This window comes from Apium graveolens, unplaced genomic scaffold (assembly GCF_009905375.1).
Source record: "Apium graveolens cultivar Ventura unplaced genomic scaffold, ASM990537v1 ctg3970, whole genome shotgun sequence".
Classification (NCBI taxonomy): domain Eukaryota; kingdom Viridiplantae; phylum Streptophyta; class Magnoliopsida; order Apiales; family Apiaceae; genus Apium; species Apium graveolens.
Window position 1 is genome coordinate 51,631 of NW_027418348.1, and position 23,517 is coordinate 75,147.

The following is a 23,517-nucleotide window of genomic DNA, read 5'->3' on the forward strand; positions in this document are numbered from 1 at the left end:
CATATGATCGAGATATGTATCGACTATGATTCGATTTATAAAAAAAATTGATAGCATATATTTAATTAATATCTATATTATGCATGCATATATTAAATCGACTATTTTAATTGGCACGTCAAAGCATATAACTAGAATAAAAATATCAATTTAAAAGGACTTGAGAATAAATCCTATTGAACTCTATATCGATTTTCAAATTATATAATTACATAAAACCCACTTTTATTGCCAACATATCCACCATCACCATTATAACCACTATCATTTTACGAAAATCATTATTTATGAAGAGATTTAGAAATGTAAGTTGGTGAGGGATTGATAGAGATAAATTAGATTTGGTCACGAAATATGAGCAGATTAGTTATCAAAAGAAAATGATAGGTTACTAGGGAAAGATTATAGTATATGTTTGATGTGAACAAAGATAGGGGTAGATGGTAATGGGATGATAATAAAGTGGTCTGAAAATTGTCTTTAACGGGCATAAATTCACATGCAGGTGACCGGTAATATGTTGAGGTATTGTCTCAAAAAGACATTCAAAATATAGAGTTCATAAGTTCCGTTTCTACCTTGTGTATTAACAAGATATGAAAGATACAGAAGAGATGAGAAGGAGATGTAAATGTAAATGTTTGTTATTCAACTTAGAACAGGAAGTTACAGAGTCTCAGTATATATAATAATACAAAGTCGGTTAAGTCTAACTAACTTTCTACATTGACTATTTTATTGACTTTATATGTTGATATGCTAATTTCAACTTGTTTTGTATTGGTTGTATATATTTCCAAGTAACATTTGTTTTGCCTTGATGTGATGTTATACCACACATGTCTTCAGCCCCCCTATTGATTGGTAGTGGCTTATCCCCCCCACAAACTGGCGACGGTCCAGCAGTAAGAAGTCCCAATTTGGCAACACAAGACCAGTGTAATGCTTTGCCTAAGCCTTTTGTTAGAATATCAGTCGTGTTCTTTAGTGTAGGAATCTGATGGATAACCACAATACCCAGCTGGATCTTCTCACGGATGAAATGACAATTCAGTTCTATATGTTTCGTACGAGCATGATAAACTGGATTGGCTATTAAATCAACAGCAGCTTTATTGAGGGAACAGGACCAGAAAGAGGAACATGAAGCTCTTGTAATAAATTGAGAAACCAAATGATCTCACACGAAGCATCTGCTAGAGCACGATATTCTGCCTCCGCAGAACTGCGAGATGTAACCTGTTGTGTTTTCGACCTCCATGAAACAGCTACATCTCCAAGTAACAAAGAGTAAGCACCCACAGATTTCCTATCATTAACATTCCCTGCCCAATCACTATCACTAAACATTCGCAAAGTTAATGAATTATTGGCTGGAAAATATAGACCATGACCTGCAGTCCATTTCAGGTAACGAAGAACTCGTGTCAAAGCTACCATATGCTTAACCCTGGGAGCATGTAAAAACTGACTAAACATTTGTACCGAAAATGTGATATCAGGCCAGCAAGTGTTTAAGTACAGAAGTTTCCCAACCCATGCTCTATAAACTGATGGATTCGAAATTAATTGACCAGACTTCAAATTATCCAATAACTTGAGATGAGGATCCATGGGCACAGACAAAGGCTTACAATTTTTCATATTAGCCGATGCCAATAAATCTTGAATAAATTTCTGCTGCGTAACAAAAATGTCATCAGAATTGCGAGTGATTTCAAGACCTAGATAATACTTGAGATTCCCCAAATCTTTTATGCTAAAACTGACATCCAAGAGTTGTTTGAGAGACTGGATGGCATCATGATTATTACCAGAAAGCAGAATGTCGTCCACGTATACCACTGCTACGACAAAAACACCATCTTTATTATATGTAAACATGGATCTATCACATCTGGATTGGATATAACCACCTTCAGTCAAACAAGTGGCCAATTTGGAAAACCAACACCTTGATGCCTGTTTTAGTCCATAGATGGACTTTCTCAATTTACACACAAGGTTGGGAACAGAGGAGTTGTTGATGTATCCTAAGGGTAAGGACATATACACTTCTTCATCCAAGTCTCCGTGTAAAAATGCATTATTAATGTCAAGTTATTCAATAATCCAACCCTTTGCGGCAGCAACAGCTAAAACAGTACGAATGGTGGTCATCTTAACGACTGGAGCAAAGGTGTCATGGTAATCAATACCTTCAGATTGCGTATAGCCTTTTGCTACAAGACGGGCCTTGTACCTCTCAATTTGGCCATTAGGAAGGTATTTAACCTTGTAAACCCATTTATAACCTATGGTTTTCTTGCCAGGTGGTAAAGTTACGAGAATCCAAGTGTCATTTTGCTCAAGAGCATGGAGTTCTTTCTGTATTGCTTCAACCCAATGTGGATTAGCAACTGCCTGAAAATAATGTTGAGGCTCAAGAACAATATTAGAACAAACAACATTTTTGGGAATAGAAATCGAATTAACGTAAGATGTATTTGTGAGTTGTTTTGGAACATTGACATGATAATCATGCCACCAAGATGGTCTGGTGATAGACCAAGTAGATTGTCTGACAGGAGGAACAATAGATTTCTGGGTAGGTGAAATAACAAATGATTCAACAGAAGGTGGAATAGGTTGTATAGAAGTTGGAGATTGACTATGAGGTGAAAATATAGGACTCTGATGAGACTGTATCGGGGAAGGTGAAGTATGATGGATTATGCTTGCATCTGATGACTGTGATGGAACCTGTTCATTGACTAAACAAGGAATGATATATGGTGATTGATCATTAGAAGATAACCACTGGAGAAGATCAGAATCTGAAACATTGACAGGTTTAGATTTCTCATGATATGGGAGTATATGCTCATGAAAAACAACATGCCTGCTGGTAAATATAGAATGACTATCAAGATTCAACAACTTAAAACCTTTTTGATTGGTAGGAAATCCTATAAAAACCGACCTGATCGAACGAGAAGAAAACTTATCTGGATCATGTATGGAAGCAAAACACAGACACCCAAAAACCTTTAACTGTGAATAATCAGGTGGTGTATCATGTAAAACTTTAAAAGGGGATTTGTATTGAAGAATTGGTGTTGGAAGTCTATTAATAAGATAAACTGCAGTGAGTATACATTCACCCCAGTATTTCAGAGGTAAGCCATATTGAAAACGTAATGCCCTGGCCATTTCTAACAGATGACGATGCTTACGTTCAACCCTTGAATTATGTTCTGGAGTGTAAGGGCAAGAACATTGGTGAACAATACCAAGAGAACTAAGAAGTGTTCTAAAAGATGAATTTATAAATTCACTATCATTATCAGTACGAATCATTCGAACGGATTTATGAAATTGTGTAGTAACATAAGCCAGAAATTTTTGAAAGATAGAGAACACTTGTTGTTTATTAGGCATGAAAAAAACCCAAGTAGCTCGTGTATGATCATCTATAATTGTAAGAAAATACTTTGCACCATTAAAAGTAGATGTTTGAAAAGGACCCCAAACATCCATATGTAATAATGCAAAAGCAGTAGATGCATAAGAGAAACTTTGTTTAGGAAATGGAAGTTTACATTGTTTTGATAACGGACAAACAGGACAATCAATGTTACAAGAAAAATTGTTCTTGGTGAGAAATTTTAAATGTTGAATAACACCCTGTGATGGATGTCCTAAACGAAGATGCCACATCTTGGAATCAAACGATGGAGAATGACCCTTCAGATTGTGAGCATGAGTTAAAGAAGTAGCAGAAACAGGTACAATAGATTGTAAGCTAAAAGGGGCCGACTGAGTGAGATAGTATAAACCATCATGAACCTCACCAGTAGCTAGAACTTTCTGCTGTGTCTGGTCCTGGAAAACACAATTTTGGGGAAAAAATTTGACAAAACAATTACTATCTTGTGTCAACTTAGAAACAGCAAGAAGATTGCAATGAAATTCTGGGACATAAAACACATTGGATAAAGTAATGTGCTCATTTAAATGAATAACACCAGTTTGTGTAATGGAAATAAGTTGCTTATTAAGTAAAGCAACTTGAAATGGAATTGTAAGTGAAGTGATACTGGTGAAAAGGTGTTTATTACAACACATGTGGTGAGAAGCTCCTGTATCAACTATCCAAAGTTGACACAAAGGAGAAGGCATGGATGTATTTAGGCAGTAAGCCATACCTGCCATGGAGTGCATTTGTTCTTCAGATGAAGAAAAACCAGCCTTCTTATTCATCATGAGAATCATCATCTGATTCATATGTGAGATCTGATTCTGCATCTGCTCCAAAGAAGGTGAACTAGAAGGTTGTTGTCCTGAAGTTCCATTTTGTAGAGTCCCAACATGATAAGCCGCAACATTAGAATTAGACCCTGTATCAACTTGACTGTTAAGATTACGAGGTTGAGGAAGTGATCTGAACCCAGTAGACTGATTTGGGAATTTTCCTTTTGATTTCTTCTTGTCTGGATATCCTACTAACTTGAAGCAAAATTCCATGATATGTCCCTCCTTGTTACAATAGGTACATTTGAGGATAGGCTTCTGACCACTAGATATCTTGTTATTAACAGAGTTCACTCCTGATGTTCCAGTCTTAGAGAAAGAAGAGTTTTCCTTAACATTCCCAATGAAAGGAACAGATAAATGATATCCTTGTTTCTGTTTCTCATCATGTTTGATGAGTGAAAAAGCCTGAGAAATGCTAGGTAGAGGCGATATCATGAGAATTTGACCCCTTGCTGTGGAATAACTATCATTTAGGCCCATAAGGAACTGAAGCAACTTCTTTCTTTGCTCTCTCTCCTCGTGAAGTTTGTAAAACCCACACTGACATCCCAGAGATTTTTCAATTTATGATCTTCGCAGTGCATGATGTCATATGGTGAGATCTCCATAATCATTATTTAGCTATTTTCTGATAAAGTATAGCTTTTCCGCTCAAGACCACTGGGCTGTGAAATTTTAGATTTACATATGCTTCCCAAGGTGATGGAGAAGGATAATGCACAATTTAAGGATTAGAGAAGGTAAATTATATTCTCCTGAAGTTCCATTATAAACTTGTTATATAATGACTGTTTTTACATGCATACTAATATAGTTGGAAGTTTTTTGCTAATTTTATAATAGAAGTGGCAGATCATCGGGACTTGTTGATCAGGGCTTGTTGATATTGTGTGCTCTGCTTAGGCATTACATCGAGGGTGTATGGAGGTACTAGAAGAGAGAATTGTGTTAGGAAATGAGAGAATGAAATATATGACTAAGAAATTCAAGAGGATCTTATTAGCCAGATGAATTGTTGTAATTTGTGATTGATAGTCAAGCTTTTGTTAGGATATTAGTCTGAATTGAATGTAATGTACAATTTGTAAATTTTTATTTGAATCAATAATATTTGTAACTTGCAGTTCTATTTTTCTATTTTGAATGTGGCAAATTTTATTTATGAATTTATAAGAATACTACAAAATGGGAAAAAGAAAAATTAAATCATGAATCTACAAAAATATTTCACTTAGGTAGCATTTTGTTAAGTGCTATTTAAATGATCTAATATTTTGAATATATGACTTGCATAGCATATACAAAAGCGCTGTCCAATAAATTGGACTTAGACGACACATACTTACATAGCATTTTTAAAAGTATTATTTAGGTAAGATGCTTGAATAGCTTTAAAAGTCAAATGCACTTGCATAGCACTGGCTTACATAGCGCTCAAAAGCGCTAAAAAAGCGCTATGTAAGTGTAAATCTGTAGTAGTGTTTATAAATGTAAGTCGATGAGGGATTGATAATGATAAATTAGATTTAGTCGAATAGAGGAAAAATGAGCTAATTAGTTATCAAAACTACACCAAAGATTATAATACATGTTTGATGTGAACGAAGGTAGGAATCATATTACAAATTACGATTTAGTTTATATAAGATTATCAAAGTACTTTTGTATATATTAGTAACTAAAATATATATAATACATATGATCGGGATATGTATCGACTATGATTCGATTTATAAAAAAAATTGATAGCATATATTTAATTAATATCTTTATTATGCATGCATATATTAAATCGACTATTTTAATTGGCATGTCAAAGCATATAACTAGAATAAAAATATCAATTTAAAAGGACTTGAGAATAAATCGTATTGAACTATATATTGATTTTCAAATTATATAATTACATAAAACCCACTTTTATTGCCAACATATCCACCATCACCATTATAACCACTATCATTTTACGAAAATCATTATTTATGAAGAGATTTAGAAATGTAAGTCGGTGACGGATTGATAGAGATAAATTAAATTTGGTGAGAAATATGAGCAGATTAGTTATCAAAAGAAAATGATAGGTGACTAGGGAAAGATTATAGTATATGTTTGATGTGAACAAACATAGGGGTAGATGGTAATGAGATGATAAAAAAGTGGTCTAAAAATTGTCTTTAACGGGCATAAATTCACATGCAGGTGACGGGTAATATGTTAAGGTATTATCTTAAAAAGACATTCCCGACCGTGACAAAATTTCCACATTTCTTAATTGTCTGGATACTAAATTTGTATAACTAATTTAAGAACTTTTAATAACACTTTTTAGAATTACTAATAAAATATATATTTTCTCTTTCTTAAAATAAGACTGATTAGTTTTTCATATAGCATAATTATTTATTATGTTACATAGAGGAAGTCAAATGTTTTTCTTAGACATTTTATATATGTTCGTGGTTAAGTACATTCTAGTTTAGTGAGTTTGAAAAAATTACAAATTCTCAGTTTTTGGAAATCACATATTTTAAATAATATCAAAACACTTTACATATGAGATTTGAAATTCATTTCGATTTTTAATTGCAATAAATACATTATTAAGTTTTAAGAGTATTTGATAAATAGATCATGGGTATTACAATTTAATACTTGTATAACACTGTTTTTTTTTACTTTTAATAACCAGATAAAAAAATAACCGTTGAATCATATTATATTCCGCCATTTCGGTTATTATGATTTAATATTGATAACTAAAATCATGATCATGTATGTATTACTTGGCCAATCCTCTAACCAATCTTTAAACATTCCATGTAAAATCATGTAAGCTAGGTCTCTTACAAAAGGTGATATGAGTTTGGTGTAATATCTTACACAAATCTGTCATTTTATTAATGTGTACGACATTATTTAATTGACAATTTAATATCTATAATTATTTTTTATTACTCAATATATTATATTTTTACACTTTATTTCATTCATTGTGCACTCGATCTAAATTTTGTGAAATTATCAATTTCAAAATATGTTGATTTGCAATTTAAATTTTTGGACAATTGTATTTTGAAAAGTTTTTTAAAAGATTCATAATGTTTAATGTTATTTAGTTTTGAATTTTTAAAAAATTAATAATATACGATTCAGATTTAAAATAATTTTGAAATCTTGTAATATTTAATGCAAAATCTAGAAAAAAAACTAGTTAAGAATTTAGTAAATTATTTATTTTGAAAAATTTTATGAAACTATAAATTTCGTTGAATTTTTATGATATAATTTAAATTCGACTTTGATCTACTCTACATAAATTCTACTAGAATCATAAGTATTAAATGAGTAATAATATAATAAAACTTATAAAATATTTCAAATTTAATTTAAAAATAGAATATAGCCATCTATCGATATGTGCAAAATAAATTAGATACCAAGAATAAACTTGATAGTTTTCTTTCTCTAATTTTTTAAATTTGAAATATATTTTGAAAACATAATAATATTTGAATTTTGGAAAAATACGATTTGACATAATTTATAGAACTTTTCAATGTTATGATTTCTCAATTAATTTAACAAAATAAACATGAAAATTTAAAAAATATAATTTTGTGTTATAATTAATTTTCTTTCAAAATCTCAGTACCTAGTTGTCAATATTTTAATAATTTCATATAAATAAATCAATTATGTTGACGAAGATAATTATACTTTTTTGCAAAAGATGATTTCATTTGTTTCTTACCGATCATAGAAACATTCATATTCAAATTTCAAAATAGAAAATTTCAAAGAAAAATCCAAATAAATATACACACTTGCGAAGAACGCGAAGAAGGCTGTTGATGCTGCTGTTGTTGCTCCTTCTCCTGTGAGGAAAGCAAAGAAGGCCGGAGCTTGAGTAGGGCTAGAGTAGTTTTTATAGGTTAATAAGATTGTAAAATGTTTTACATTTTGATATTGATTGGATTGTGAAGCAAAATATAGTGGAATCAATATATATTTAAAGTTTTAAGAACCATGTTAATTTTCTGTTTTTTTCGATACTTTCTTGGTGGTTAATATTTGTTATAAACAATAAAAGAAAATAAGGTTAAATACAACTGATTTAAATTCGAACGGCGTTAAATTCGACCGCAGATGGTCGAATCCTTTGGACACGCCTAAATTTGACCGGCCTTGGTCGAATTCAAACGGTCGTATTTAAACGGTCGTATTTACAACCAATTTTAATCGAAAACGGTCGAAATTAAATCGGTCGAATTTAGCCCCTAAATTCGACCAATTTTTTTTCGGTCAAATTTAGCCCCAATAAAAAAGTGGAGGGAATTTTCCCACAAATAATTTAATTGGCACTCCTAAATTCAACCAATTTCGATCAAATTTTATATTTAAAAATAAAGGGAAATTTACCCATACTTTTAAAAAAAAGTGAGGGAAATTTCCCACCCTTTTCAAAGTTATATTTCAACGGAATTTGATTGTATTTAGGATTTTACAGAATTTTAACTTTTTATAAAAAAAATTTAAATGTTAGTGAATATTTTGAAATTATGAATATGGGTGAGAATAAAAGTTATCCAAGTAAAAAAAATTAGTTCTTGAAAAAATAAATTATGCGCTATAAAAATTTTCAAATATATCTATTTGTTAAAAAAATTAAATGGATGCTAGGTAGTTATACTAGTCAAACTAATGTTTGACGTTTAAAATGGCTAACAAAATAAAATTATTTGATCTTAAACTTTGATTATATCACTAATATATATATTAACTTAAAATATGTGTGATGCACGGACTGCACGTATTTTTTTTAGTATTATATATAATTTTTAAGAAAATTATTTTTAATTGATTATTAAATCTACTCAATTTAAATTTTAAATGATATGACTTCATGATAATTAGATTAATACACGTATAAAAAAATATAATGTCCGCATTATATTTGGGACCATAAAAAAATACTATTTTACCGAGATTATTACTTAATCGATTAACTATAAGAGTTATTTGAAAATAGATAATGTTAATTTGATTTATCCTCGGTCAGTGATGCTCATTACTCCGACTAAATCCAACTAATTAATTTTAGTTTAATTTTAATTTTTTTATGTCCAAATCAATAAGATAATTTTGTTTTAATCCAAATATTTAGTATATATGATTTAGTTCATGTTGGTCAAATTATATTTTGATTTTAACTTTTAATTTTGTGTTATTTTGGATTAATTATGTAATAAACTTTTTATCCTAGATGAATAATATATGTTAATTTGTCATCTATTATAATATATATATATATTGACATCGATATGATTAGATCACTAAAAAAATATTTTAAAAAAAATCAAAATACCAATTCAAAACTAAACACTATTTAGTTGTATTAGTCAAACTGATATTTGACTTTTTATCTCTATGTCTTATCTAAACTATATCACATGTTTATATATTATTATATTTACTTAGTTTATTTTTTCATAATATATTTTGATTTTTTTTAATTATTTAAAGCTTAGTAAATATATAAAGAAAAATATGTGAATGAGAGAGAATACAATTTATCCAAATGTTAAATTTTAGTTCTTGAAAAAATAATTATGTTGGACTGAGGCAACATGTTTTACTTTATTAATAGTTAGTGGGCCAAAATAATTTTGTGATACATAAAATTAGAAAAAAGCAAAGCGCAACCCAAATACTAGGTAGTTGTACTAGTCAAACTGATGTTTGACTGTTAAAATGACAAATCAAATAAAATTGTTTTCATCTGAAATTTTCGTTATATCACTAATATATATATATATATATATATATCTATCTATTGACATTAGAACGGTTGGATCGATGTAAAATATTTATAAAAAAATCAAAACACCATTTAAGGACTAAACATTATTTGGTTGTACTAGCTGATGTTTGACTTTTAAAATGGCAAACACAATAAAATTATTTTGATCTGAAATTTTCGTTATATCACTAATTTATATATCTATTTTCATTCATACGGTTGAATCGATGAAATGTATTTTTTTTAAATTAAAACACCAATTTAGGATTAAACACTATGTAGTGTACTAGTCAAACAGATATTTGACTTTTAAAATGTAAAAACAAATAAAATTATTTTAATCTGGAACTTTGTTTATATCACTAATATGTATATCTATCGAAATCCATAAGGTTGGATCGATGATAAATATTTTTAAAAAAATCAAAACACCAATTCAGGACTAAACACTATGTATTTGTACCAGGAAATTTAAAATAATAAAACCTTAATATCTGAAGTATTCAAACCCACAAAAAGGTCTCGTTAAAACCTCCAAAAGTAAAAATCAATGGGAAAAAAGATGAAGGAGTAAAAAGAGTTCCCTGATCAAATTACATTATTTACACTTCTAATAAAACTAGTGTCTTGAGCTAGAGGTAAAAATTGCTCGTGTCATCAAAATTTGTAGTTAAGTTGCATTGTACTCCGAAATCCTTGGCTATATGGTTGTGCTTTAAAATTTGAAACTCTTCCATTATCGAGAAGTGCACCATATCATCAAAATTGTAGCAAAATTATATTGTACTCTTGTAGCTAATCATTTTAGAGTCTTATAATAGAACACTCATTTATATTTTTTCAAACATCCTTAAAATGAGAACAAATAAAATAAGGATAATATTTTAGAATAAAAAATATTATATGTGATCAAATGTATAATCTAACCAAAGAAAAATTTAGTTAGACACAAATTGACACATGATTGCCTCTAAAAAGCCAAAATTATGCGATTAATAATCCACCCATAAAAGCTACACTAACAAACCATTAATGGCACAAAACCCTCTTAAAGGTAACGTACTTATATTATATTATCAAATTAATACAAACTGTTTGTGCTCTTTATAAGAGATCATTTTGTCATATTAGCCACAAGATGTATATATCTATAATAATACAGGAGTCATGTTTAGCCTCTTACATTATTTTTAGTTTCAACACACAGTTATGTATAAAAAATGATAAAAATAACCATTTTTTAAATTAATCAAAATAATCATTTCAAAAAAAGTGGTCAATTTTTAGCCAATTGGATACTTCACCAAATGGGTATCACAATTTATATAAGATACATTACTAGTACTTGGATGTTTCATATATACATATCACTACTACAAATTTAAACTTAGAATACACCACTTATATAACACTTTTTTTATATGCTATGGAAGGGATATGCTAATATAACGTTTTTTAAATAAATGCTATGCAAGGTGTAATCAGCTAATTTAAAAATAAATATAAAATAAATAACACATGCTACCACGACGTTTTGTGAGTAAACACTATCTAAGAAGTAGCTTGTATAGCATTTGCACAAAAGCTATGTAAGTAAATGTAATTTAAGTATTTAATTTTATTTTTTTATTAATTTCTAAACACTCCCAAAGCCCTTTTACAAACGCTTCCTAAAAAATAATTTTAGATGTTTTACTTGCTAATTTCTCTTCATTGTGTATGGAACATAGAGACGTCTTTGTATCTCTACCTTCTAGAGCTACATCTGAAGAATCAATTCGAAGCCTTGATTGAGCACTTTGCCTTCATTGAACGAATCTTAACTCGACTTGTAAGTATTTAGTTTGGGTTTTCAATTGGGTTCTTCCTAATTTGTTGGTTTCTAAATTTAGGGTTTTAAATTTGGATTCTATCTACGGTTTTCTTTACTTGCCCTGTTATGTGCTATTTTGCTGTCTTGGGTTTTTTCTAATCTTTTTTTTTTGTTTATGGACTATGTTGGAGAACTTATTCACAGGAGTTGAACCAACTCAAAGGGGAGTTCAGATATCTAGTGATACCATGAGTAACATATAAAAAGAAAGACAATAAGGTAAAGTATATATATGATTTTTAGAAGTAGCAGTATTCTCATATTTCATAGAAAGAATATACTCTGCTATTCAACCATACAACCACAATTGCTTATGCTAGACTCCATAACATATACAATTATGCTTAGCGCAATATATATAGTTATTATTTTTCTGTAAAAGGTACAGTTTTTCTTGTCTATAAGCCCAAAGACCAATTCATTTTGAACATCATGAGCTTGGTTATATCTGTAAAATGTTGGTGGCTAGTGAGAAGGATTGAACAACAAAGCTAAAACCTATGCCAAGTGCCTGACTAGTAAGTGACCAAAATAATAATGGAGTGTCATTTATAAGGTAGTAATATGCAGCTCATATATCATAATATATCTTTCTGAGCATTATGAATAAATACATGGTTAGTTCACATATCAGGTATAACATATGAATGATTTATATTGGAGATTACTTGAAGATATATGGGGACCAAGAAAACTTGATCCTAAGCGTTTACGTGGCTACTAACAAATTCTCTGTAAATTACAGAACCAGAGTACCAAGTTCTTTGCACTCTAGGTCTTTATAGTAATTAATATATTAGAATATTTTTGGTTTGGCCTAGGTTTTTCTTGTACTTGTGAGTTCAAAATAGGTTCCTTATAACAAATTTACTTACCAAATAAAAAAGGATTTAAAATTTATGTCTAGGAGTATATTTAATAGTTGTTTACATTAATTTTATGACCGAAGTACTAGCAACCTCCTTGTCAGGTGGTAAAATATGAGTATTTTTTATAGGCCCAAGTTTATCTGTTTTGCATTATTTTGTTGGCATTCTTTTCTAATCTTCTTGGTTTCAAATAAAGAGCCCTGAGTGAGAGGATCCAGTTCCTGAAATCGACACATACTTATGCTTGTTGTTATCGATAACACCCCTGGCTACTGTAATTGTTATTGAGGAGGTTGAGATTTTTCTTATGGATGCTAATTGTTATTGAGGAGGTTGAGATTTTTCTTATGGATGCAGATAAGCACCATTGCACAAATCAATAGGTAGGCAGAAAAAGTTCTCAGAGAACTTCGAAATGACTTGGTTTCCAGCGTGCAGCAATTGGGAGATTATAAAGGCTTGCTAACTCCACCACGATAATATAGTGAACGTTACCTTATTTTCCACTTTTAAGTAGGTTTTCTTGTCAAAATTAATTTGCTTATAGTTTTGTGAATTATAATTAATTTGCTCTCTGCCTTGATATTTATAGAAGTATCAAACAACAAATAATTACAATGACACTATTATCCATTGCTGAACACCCACATTGCAAAAATACCATAATGGATAATCTTCTCAGTTTCCTTGTTTTTTTGCATTCGCAGAAGTCTTAATTTACTAGGTGATTTGGGCACATCAAAGTCACAGTTCCTTAAGTAAGAGCTTCGCACTTGCGGAAAATTGATTCTTATAAAAAATATATTATAACTAATATTTGTTTTTTGGAATTTGTTTACAGAGTATGTTGAAAGGACCTGGACATAGGGATGTTTACACAGCAGGGAACAAATTTTTGTATGTCCTGCATCAACCTTGTTCTGTTTCTTATGTGCAACATATATAATTTGATGTTTGTCTATATGAAAATCAAAGTGATTTAATACTTGATTTAATCTTATCTGTGATGTTCTTGATTGCTTTTTAATTAGTTGTATGTCTAACATGTTAGTACCTGAATGCTTGTCAATAGGATAACGTTTTTGAGGCTTTTAAGTGCTCTCGAAATATTTGTGATGATTGTAATTGATCAATAGATAAGCAATTACTGGGAACTTATCAAGGCTCTTTTCAAGAGATGATCCTGAAAAATAAAAGAAACCCAGCATTTGCCTATATCAAGTAATGTACAAATTATTTCACTATTGCCCACCCCCGATCATGCTGGTTGTTCTCTTTCCTTTGTTTACTGTCTAGTTTAAAAGAGAGGCATTGTTTGGTAAAGTAATTACACATGCTGCCATGCTGGAAGTTGTGCTTGGGGAATAGTTGATGTTTTCACAAAAATAACCTTAAATTTTAATCTACTGATTTTAGTATACAACACAGCGAGCTAATCAATTACAATTATAATTTCAGGAATTACTAGGGACTGCCTGTTAATGAGAATGAAGACACCTAAGTAGCAGGAGATGATTGATCTTAATCTGAAAGGTGCTTTCACAGAACAAGGGAGAATTATTGTTTACTTGGGACTAATCTGATAGAGAAACACTGAGAATAACACACATGGTTTAGATATTAGAATTATGGTTCAGTGAAATTAGAAACTTATGAGACTTTTGATGATGAAAATTTATGCATTTATGCAATATTTGTTTACATTAGTTATTTAACAGTGCTCTTTGATTTCAATTAAATAAAAAAAGAATGAAATTTTTTAAGGCTTTGTTAAATTATTTAATTGATACATTTGTTTTTGTTTTAATTTTTTTATTAAATTTTTAGGTACATTATGGGTAAAATTAAATAAGAAAAAAAATTAATTTTAAAATTTTCAAAAAACTTTTGTTTAGATAGCCCTCAATGAAGAGCTATGGAAGTAACAATATAATATAAAAATATAATTTGCATAGCACATATGAAAGTGTTATTAAAGTGAGAGCTCCTCTATATAACTTACTTCTATAGCGTTTTAAAAAGTGTTATCTAATAGTATAACACTTGCATAGCACAATAAAAAGTGCTATATAAGCCACTTGCACTTGCATAGCACTGGCTTACATAGCACTTAAAAGTGCTATACAAGTTGAAAAATAAACGCTATGCAAGTATAAATCTATAGTAGTGTATGTTATTGACAGTTGGGTATCTTATGTATATTGCCGATTGTGTATCCCAAAGGTTATTGGCCAAAATTCTGAAACTAGTAATTTATGATTAATTCGTCATGGCGATGATGGATACAAAAGGTATTCCTTGGACATTTCTATATTATTTTTATTAGTAGTCTATTATTCGGTCATATTTTTTTCCACGACACATTTCTTAATTTGAGAATAAATAGAGACAGAAAATGCATATTTCTAGTTTTTGCCCACATCTATACTATACTATAATAACCGAAATGGGATATAATTTGTAGTTTGGTTAACCCCTCATTTTGGTTATATCACTCATATATATATCTATTAACATCCATATGGTTGGATCATTGAAAAATATTTTTTTTTTTAAAAAGCGAAACACCAATTCTAGAATAAACATCAATTAGTTATACTAGTCAAATTGAAACTTGACTATTAACATGGCAAACCAAATAAAAATATTTTGATATGAAATTTTAGTTATATCACTAATATATATATATATATAAATTGACATCCATATGATTAGATCGTTGAAAAATGTTTTTTTTTTAAAATCGAAACAACATTTTCTGGAATAAACACTAATTTGTTGTACTAGTCAAACTCAAGTTTGACTATTAAAATGGCAAACCAAATAAAATTATTTTGATATAAAATTTTGGTTATATTACTAATACATATAAATTGGCATCCATACGGTTGGATTGTTAAAAAATATTTTTTTAAAAACCGAAACACCATTTCTAGAATAAACACTAGTTTGCTTTACTAGTCAAACTCAAGCTTGACTATTAAAATGGTTAATCAAATCAAATATTTTGATATAAAATTTTGGTTATATCACTATTATATATATAAATTGACATCTATACGGGTGGATTGTTGAAATATATATATATATATATATATATATATATATGTTTTGACATTCATATGGTTGCATCATAGAAAAATATTTGAAGAAAAATCGAAAACACCAATTCTGGAATAAACACTAGTTAGTTGTACTAGTTAAATTAAAACTTGACTGTTAAAATGACAAATCAAATAAAATTATTTTCGTATGTAAAATTGGTTATATCACTAATATATATAAATATATATACACATCCATTCAGTTGGATCAAAAATAATTTTTTTTAAAAAATGAAAAAACCAATTCTAGTTAGTTGTACTAGTCAAACTGAGAAAATTTATGATAAAATTTACCAAAATCATAATTTCATATTTTAATTAAAATTAAGTTGTTAAGATATATTTATATATTATAATATTTTTTAAATAAAAATTTAAATAATTATTATATTTATGTCCTAAAATTAAAAAGGAATTATATATTACAATCAATTCAATTTATTTAAAAAAATCAATTCGATGAGGAGTAAATTATATGTTTAATGGGCCAGGGCCTATATGGACATGCTGGGAAAGCATTAGTAATTTGCAAATCAAGCCCATTCAAAAGGCTACATATTCTCTGTCTCAAAACCCTAATTTAGCAGCAACTTTTCTCTCTCTTCTCTCTCTCTCCTCTATCTCCCTTTCTCTCTTTCTCTCTGGTTGAGCCTATTCTTATTATATATACACTAACTATGGGCAAAGATGATTGATGCTATTTTTCTGACACCTCTTGTATGAGAAAAGACTTTGCTTTTCCTTGAGCACGTTCAGCAACACTTTAAGCCATATTTTTTATTTGATTTTTGGTTATTTATTTGATATATAATGTTGATGTATATATGAATTATATGTATGCGAGTGCAATTGAAGGCATCCTCTTTTACTCTCCTTATGAATTTGAAATGGTATATGGATCGATTGTGGCTTTTGTGTTTTGATGAGACTGTTCAGTTTGGTGATTGATGTAGTTTTTTAATTTAGTTGTATGCTTATATATGGATATTTGGATGGTTTTTTCCAATTTGATTTTGTGCGATTATGTTATGTGTTTTGAGGATATTGATGTTTTACAATTGACTCATCGACTTATTACTAAGATTTCTTTCAACAAGATAAGTAATGTTTTTAAGAGAGGTGCCTTTGGTGTTGTGTTTTCCGGACTGTGATAATTTTTTTTGCTGAATTGGAATGGCGCTAACGATCTGGTGGCCGGCATTGGGAAATAGTACTTGCAGTGAGTTTATCGGGCCTAAAGGTTTCATAATTCATGGTGTCGTTCAGTCAATTGTTTCAATAGTATCAGATTATAGTTCTTCATGCTCTCGCTTCGCTTCTCGAAATTCAAGAGTCTAGGTCTATTTTAGCGGATTTTTGAAGCTTGCCGGAATCTGGAATTTTTCCGATTCCGACGAGATTTTTTTAATAAACCGGTGTTGTTTATTCGTCTGGATGGGGTTGAATTAATATCTTATGATTGACAAGATACGGTCGAGTTTAATAATTGGGCGGGCTTTTTAAAATATTTCAAACATTTTAATTATTTTGGTGGGATTTTCAAATTTAAGTGAAAAATCAATTTGGACCGACGTCGATTGAATTTGACCGATCGAATTTAACGGTCGTATTTAACCAGTTGTATTTAGACGGTCGTATTTAGACTAAATACAACCGAATACTAAATATCACTCCCATATGTACGATTAGGTCCAAAACCGGTCGTATAGATACGACCGGTTTTGGACCGGTTGTATTTAGCCGTGTTTCTTGTAGTGATTGGAAGCTGTAGAGTTTGGTCAATTCAGCAAAACCTCTCTTCAATCAATGGAAAAATGCTCAAGAGAAAACCTTTAACACATCTCTTTGGTTCATGACACCAGTGGATGGTGCGTAGCATTAGACCGTACCAGATGAAATACGATTAAACTAAATACTGACACAACACTATTTGCAGCTTCTTATTATTTTAGTTTTTCTAGAGTGGCTCGAGATTATGTATGTGGACTGATTGAGGCTATAGAATGATGCAAGCAAGGCAACATTTTATCATAAGTGGCCACGGAAGTGGCCACGGAAAAAAGGCATCAGGAAAGCCTTGGTTAGCTTTGAGTTGGATAAAAAAAACAGTGGAGTAGCGTGGTGGTAAAAACAGATTTCAAACTGGTCATACATGTAGGAATGGGCAGGGGGCACTTCGAGGTCGGGAAGTGGTGGTGTCCCCGCCCCCAATCCCGATCCCAAAAACCGCGCTGAACCCCGATCCCTTCCCCGAACAGGGAACGGGAATCCTCACAGGTTTTCAGGGAATTTAAATTTTTAATTAAAAAATAATAATGTTATTTTATATTTTATATTTTATATTTTATATTTTTTTTTAAAAAAATAAAATACTAATTGATCACATGTAAATATATTGATATTATCTCATATTTTTAATATCAAATTATATCAAAATTTTATATAATACAAATAAACGGCAAAATTTTAAATTATAAAAATATATTATATTATATTATAATGTAAAATAAAATATTGATCAATAAATTATAGATTATTTTAAATTCAAATAATATTATAAAATTTATCTATTTTAATAATTAATTAGTAATATATATTATTTATTTATATACACAATCGGGGTCGGGGATCGGGGCGAGGAAACACTCATCCCCAATCCCGCCTTGATCACCGAAATCTTCATAAAAATTCTCCATCATCCCCGCCTCGCCCCTAAATAACTTGATATCTAACAATTTAATTTTTCTTTTTCGAAATGGTAACATGAAATTGAAAGAATCAAATGATGATGAGTTTTTTTTCCAAGATGACACTATTATAATAAGAGGGGAGGTGAGGTACTAGGGCCTTGATCCTCCTTTCCACCGAACGGTCTAAATTCATAAAACTCTATTATAAAATTTTGATAAAACATAAAATAATTTAATTCCATCTCCCAAATATTATTTGGTCCCTCTAAAATATATTTCTAGTTTCATTCCTTGATAAGCCCCTAAAATATTTTCTAACTAAGCATGAATTTTGTCTTAAGTTGATGATCGTAATTGCTGATTTTTAACCTAAACATTGTGTTTTATAAAAATACCATACTAAGTTGCAACTGGAAACCATGTTATGATGACCTTGATGAAAATCTTCCTTATAAAAGATATTCTTCAAATTAGATACATTTTATATCAGATAGATTGGAATTGTATTACTTATAAGATATCTATAAATAGCTTGATATGCATAACTTGACCTAGAGAATCCTGAAATGGTCTTTTTATTGGCCAGCAGAATTACTTACGATTTTCAAGTAAATGTAGTAGAATTTAATTTGCAAGCATTTCTATCTCGGTTATATAAACAGAAAATGATAATTTATTTTTATCTTAGATTATTTAGTATGTGCGAGAAACTCATACACACATTGTCTCCACCAAGACTTAACCCTCGGACATCTTATTATCGGTGGGAATTATCTATCAGAATACATGAATATCAAGGGTAACATGGAATTATCTTACGGTCGTAATATCGCGTACATCTTTAATAGAAGTAGGAATTGTTTAATATAATATCATATCCATTGGTATCACTGGCCAAATATAAAATAGGTTGACTGAAAGATTGTAGTATCGGCTTCCTAGACTATACCTCAACTATCCTATCCTGGATTTTAAAAGGCTATATCCCATGCATTACATTCCTATAATTATATTCATCTATAATGGAATTTTGAAAGAAATGTAATTAAGTGTAGTACATAATTAATGAATCGAAAATTGATTGGAATCTAGTTCTATGCAATCATGGCCCTTCAATTTAGAATAATTTGATATAATAATAGTCCGGGATTATAATCTCTCAAAATAAACTTTATGACATATGTGAATTTTTGAGATATTATGCTACCCAATATTTTCTTTTAAACTAACATAAGTTTGTATTTTCCGTCAATTTATGTATTATTCTTTTATTAGTAAGTTTATTTTTTTCTTGCAAAATTTTCACTTCAAGTGTTAGAATTCATTTTTGATCGTATTAACTATAGTTTCTTTGTACGATTATCGAATATAATCTATCATCTATTTAATAAATATATATACCTATACATATATATACATACATATATAACATTTATATATATACATATACACATATATATATCTTACTGCTTAGCTAGGTTTCTTATACCATTTACAAAATTACTCATTACCCTTAGTGTTAATTTTTCTGTTTTTTCGATACTTTCTTGGTGGTTAGTATTTGTATAAACAATACAAGAAAATAAGGTTAAATACAACTGATTTAAATTCGAACGGCGTTAAATTCGACCGCAGATGGTCGAATCCTTTGGACACGCCTAAATTCGACCGGCCTCGGTCGAATTCAAATGGTCATATTTAAACGGTCGTATTTAAACGGTCGTATTTACAACCAATTTTAACCGAAAACGGTCGAAATTAAATCGGTCGAATTTAGCAAATTTATTTTCGGTCAAATTTAACCCCAATAAAAAAGTGGAGGGAAATTTCCCACAAATAATTTAATTGGCACTCCTAAATTCAACCGATTTTGATCAAATTTTATATTTAAAAATAAAGGGAAATTTACCCATACTTTTTAAAAAAATTAAAAAAAAAGTGAGGGAAATTTCCCACCCTTTTCAAAGTTATATTTCAACGGAATTTGATTGTATTTAGGATTTACAGAATTTTAATTTTTTATAAAAAAAAATTTAAATGTTAGTGAATATTTTGAAATTATGAATATGGGTGAGTATAAAAGTTATCCAAGTAAAAAAATTTAGTTCTTGAAAAAATAAATTATGCGCTATAAAAATTTTCAAATATATTTATTTGTTAAAAAAATTAAATGGATGTTAGGTAGTTATACTAGTCAAACTAATGTTTGACGTTTAAAATGGCTAACAAAATAAAATTATTTGATCTTAAACTTTGATTATATCACTAATATATACTAACTTAAAATCCGTACGATGCACGGACTGCACGTATTTTTTTAGTATTATATATAATTTTTAAGAAAATTATTTTTAATTGATTTTTAAATCTACTCAATTTAAATTTTAAATGATATGACTTCATGATAATTAGATTAATACACGTATAAAAAAATATAATGTCCGCATTATATTTGGGACCATAAAAAATACTATTTTAGCGAGATTATTACTTAATCGATTAACTATAAGAGTTATTTGAAAAAAGATAATGTTGATTTGATTTATCCTGGGTCAGTGATGCCCATTACTCCGACTAAATCCAACTAATTAATTTTAGTTTAATTTTAATTTTTTTATGTCCAAATCAATAAGACTAAACACTATGTAGTTGTACTATTCAAAGTGATATTTGACTTTTTATCTCTATGTCTTATCTAAACTATATCACATGTTTATATATTATATATTTACTTAGTTTATTTTTTCATAATATATTTTGAATTTTTTTAATTATTTAAAGTTTAGTAAATATATAAGAAAAATATGTGAATGAGAGAGAATACAATTTATCCAAATGTTAAATTTTAGTTCTTGAAAAAATAATTATGTTGGACTGAGGCAACATGTTTTACTTTATTAATAGTTAGTGGGCCAAAATAATTTTGTGATACATAAAATTAGAAAAAAGCAAAGCGCAACCCAAATAGTAGGTAGTTGTACTAGTCAAACTGATGTTTGACTGTTAAAATGGCAAATCAAATAAAATTGTTTTCATCTGAAATTTTCGTTATATCTATATATATATATATATATATATATATATATATATATATATCTATTGACATTAGAACGGCTGGATCGATGTAAAATATTTATAAAAAATTAAAACACCATTTGAGCACTAAACATTATTTGGTTGTACTAGCTGATGTTTGACTTTTAAAATGGCAAACATAATAAAATTATTTTGATCTGAAATTTTCGTTATATCACTAATTTATATATCTATTTATATTCATACGGTTGGATCGATGAAATGTATTTTTTTAAAAAATTAAAACACCAATTTAGGATTAAACACTATGTAGTGTACTAGTCAAACAGATATTTGACTTTTAAAATATAAAACCAAATAAAATTATTTTGATTTGGAATTTTGTTTATATCAGTAATATGTATATCTATCGAAATCCATAAGGCTGGATCGATGATAAATATTTTTAAAAAAATCGAAACACCAATTCAGGACTAAACACTATGTATTTATACCCGGAAATTTAAATAATAAAACCTTAATATCTGAAGTATTCAAACCCACAAAAAGGTCTCGTTAAAACCTCCAAAAGTAAAAATCAATGGGAAAAAAGATGAAGGAGTAAAAAGAGTTCCCTGATCAAATTACATTCTTTACACTTCTAATAAAAACTAGTGTCTTCAGCTAGAGGTAAAAATTGCTCGTGTCATCAAAATTTGTAGTTAAGTTGCATTGTACTCCGAAATCCTTGGCTATATGGTTGTGCTTTAAAATTTGAAACTCTTCCATTATCGAGAAGTGCACCATATCATCAAAATTATAGTAAAATTATCTTATACTCTTGTAGCTAATCATTTTAGAGTCTTATAATAGAACACTCATTTATATTTTTTCAAACATCCTTAAAATGAGAACAAATAAAATAAGGATAATATTTTAGAATAAAAAATATTATATGTGACCAAATGTATAATCTAACCAAAGAAAAATTTAGTTAGACACAAATTGACACACGATTGCCTCTAAAAAGCCAAAATTATGCGATTAATAAGCCACCCATGAAAGCTACACTAACAAACCATTAATGGCACAAAACCCTCTTAAAGGTAACATACTTATATTATATTATCAAATTAATACAAACTGCTTGTGCTCTTTATAAGAGATCATTTTGTCATATTATCCACAAGATGTGTATATCTATAATAATACAGGAGTCATGTTTAGCCTCTTACATTATTTTTCAGTTTCAACACACAGTTATATATAAAAAATGATAAAAATAACCATTTTTTAAATTAATCAAAATAATCATTTCGAAAAAAATGGTCAATTTTTAGCCAATTGGATACTTCAGCAAATGGGTTTCATTCCTTGATAAGCCCCTAAAATATTTTCTAACTAAGCATGAATGTTGTCTAAGTTGATGATCATAATTGCTGATTTTTAACTAAACATTGTGTTTTATAAAAATACCATACTAAGTTGCAACTGGAAACCATGTTATGATGACCTTGATGAAAATCTTCCTTATATAAAGATATTCTTCAAATTAGATACATTTTATATTCAGATAGATTGGAATTGTATTACTTATAAGATATCTATAAATAGCTTGATATGCATAACTTGACCTTGAGAATCCTGAAATGGTCTTTTTATTGGCCAGCAGAATTACTTACGATTTTCAAGTAAATGTAGTAGAATTTAATTTGCAAAGCATTTCTATCTCGGTTATATAAACAAAAAATGATAATTTATTTTTATCTTAGATTATTTAGTGTGTGCGAGAACTCATACACATATTTGTCTCCACCAAGACTTAACCCTCCACATCTTATTATCGGTGGGAATTATCTATCAGAATACA

The 23,517-nt window shown here is 29.2% G+C and overlaps 1 long non-coding RNA gene and 1 other non-coding gene across 3 annotated transcripts; both read left to right on the forward strand.

The window, feature by feature from the left end:
• The first annotated feature begins 11,794 nt into the window (after window positions 1–11,794).
• LOC141701515 (uncharacterized) lies at window positions 11,795–14,489 on the forward strand. 2 transcript variants are annotated; one of them, XR_012566802.1, is made up of 6 exons: window positions 11,795–11,927; window positions 12,114–12,188; window positions 13,196–13,351; window positions 13,546–13,596; window positions 13,680–13,735; window positions 14,297–14,489. It is a non-coding gene; the product is annotated as an uncharacterized LOC141701515 (long non-coding RNA). The 2 variants fall into 2 exon arrangements; XR_012566803.1 differs by lacking the exon at window positions 13,196–13,351.
• A 2,133-nt stretch (window positions 14,490–16,622) lies between these two features.
• LOC141701518 (small nucleolar RNA snoR1) lies at window positions 16,623–16,712 on the forward strand. Its single transcript, XR_012566806.1, has one exon. It is a non-coding gene; the product is annotated as a small nucleolar RNA snoR1 (small nucleolar RNA).
• The last annotated feature ends 6,805 nt before the right edge of the window (window positions 16,713–23,517 follow it).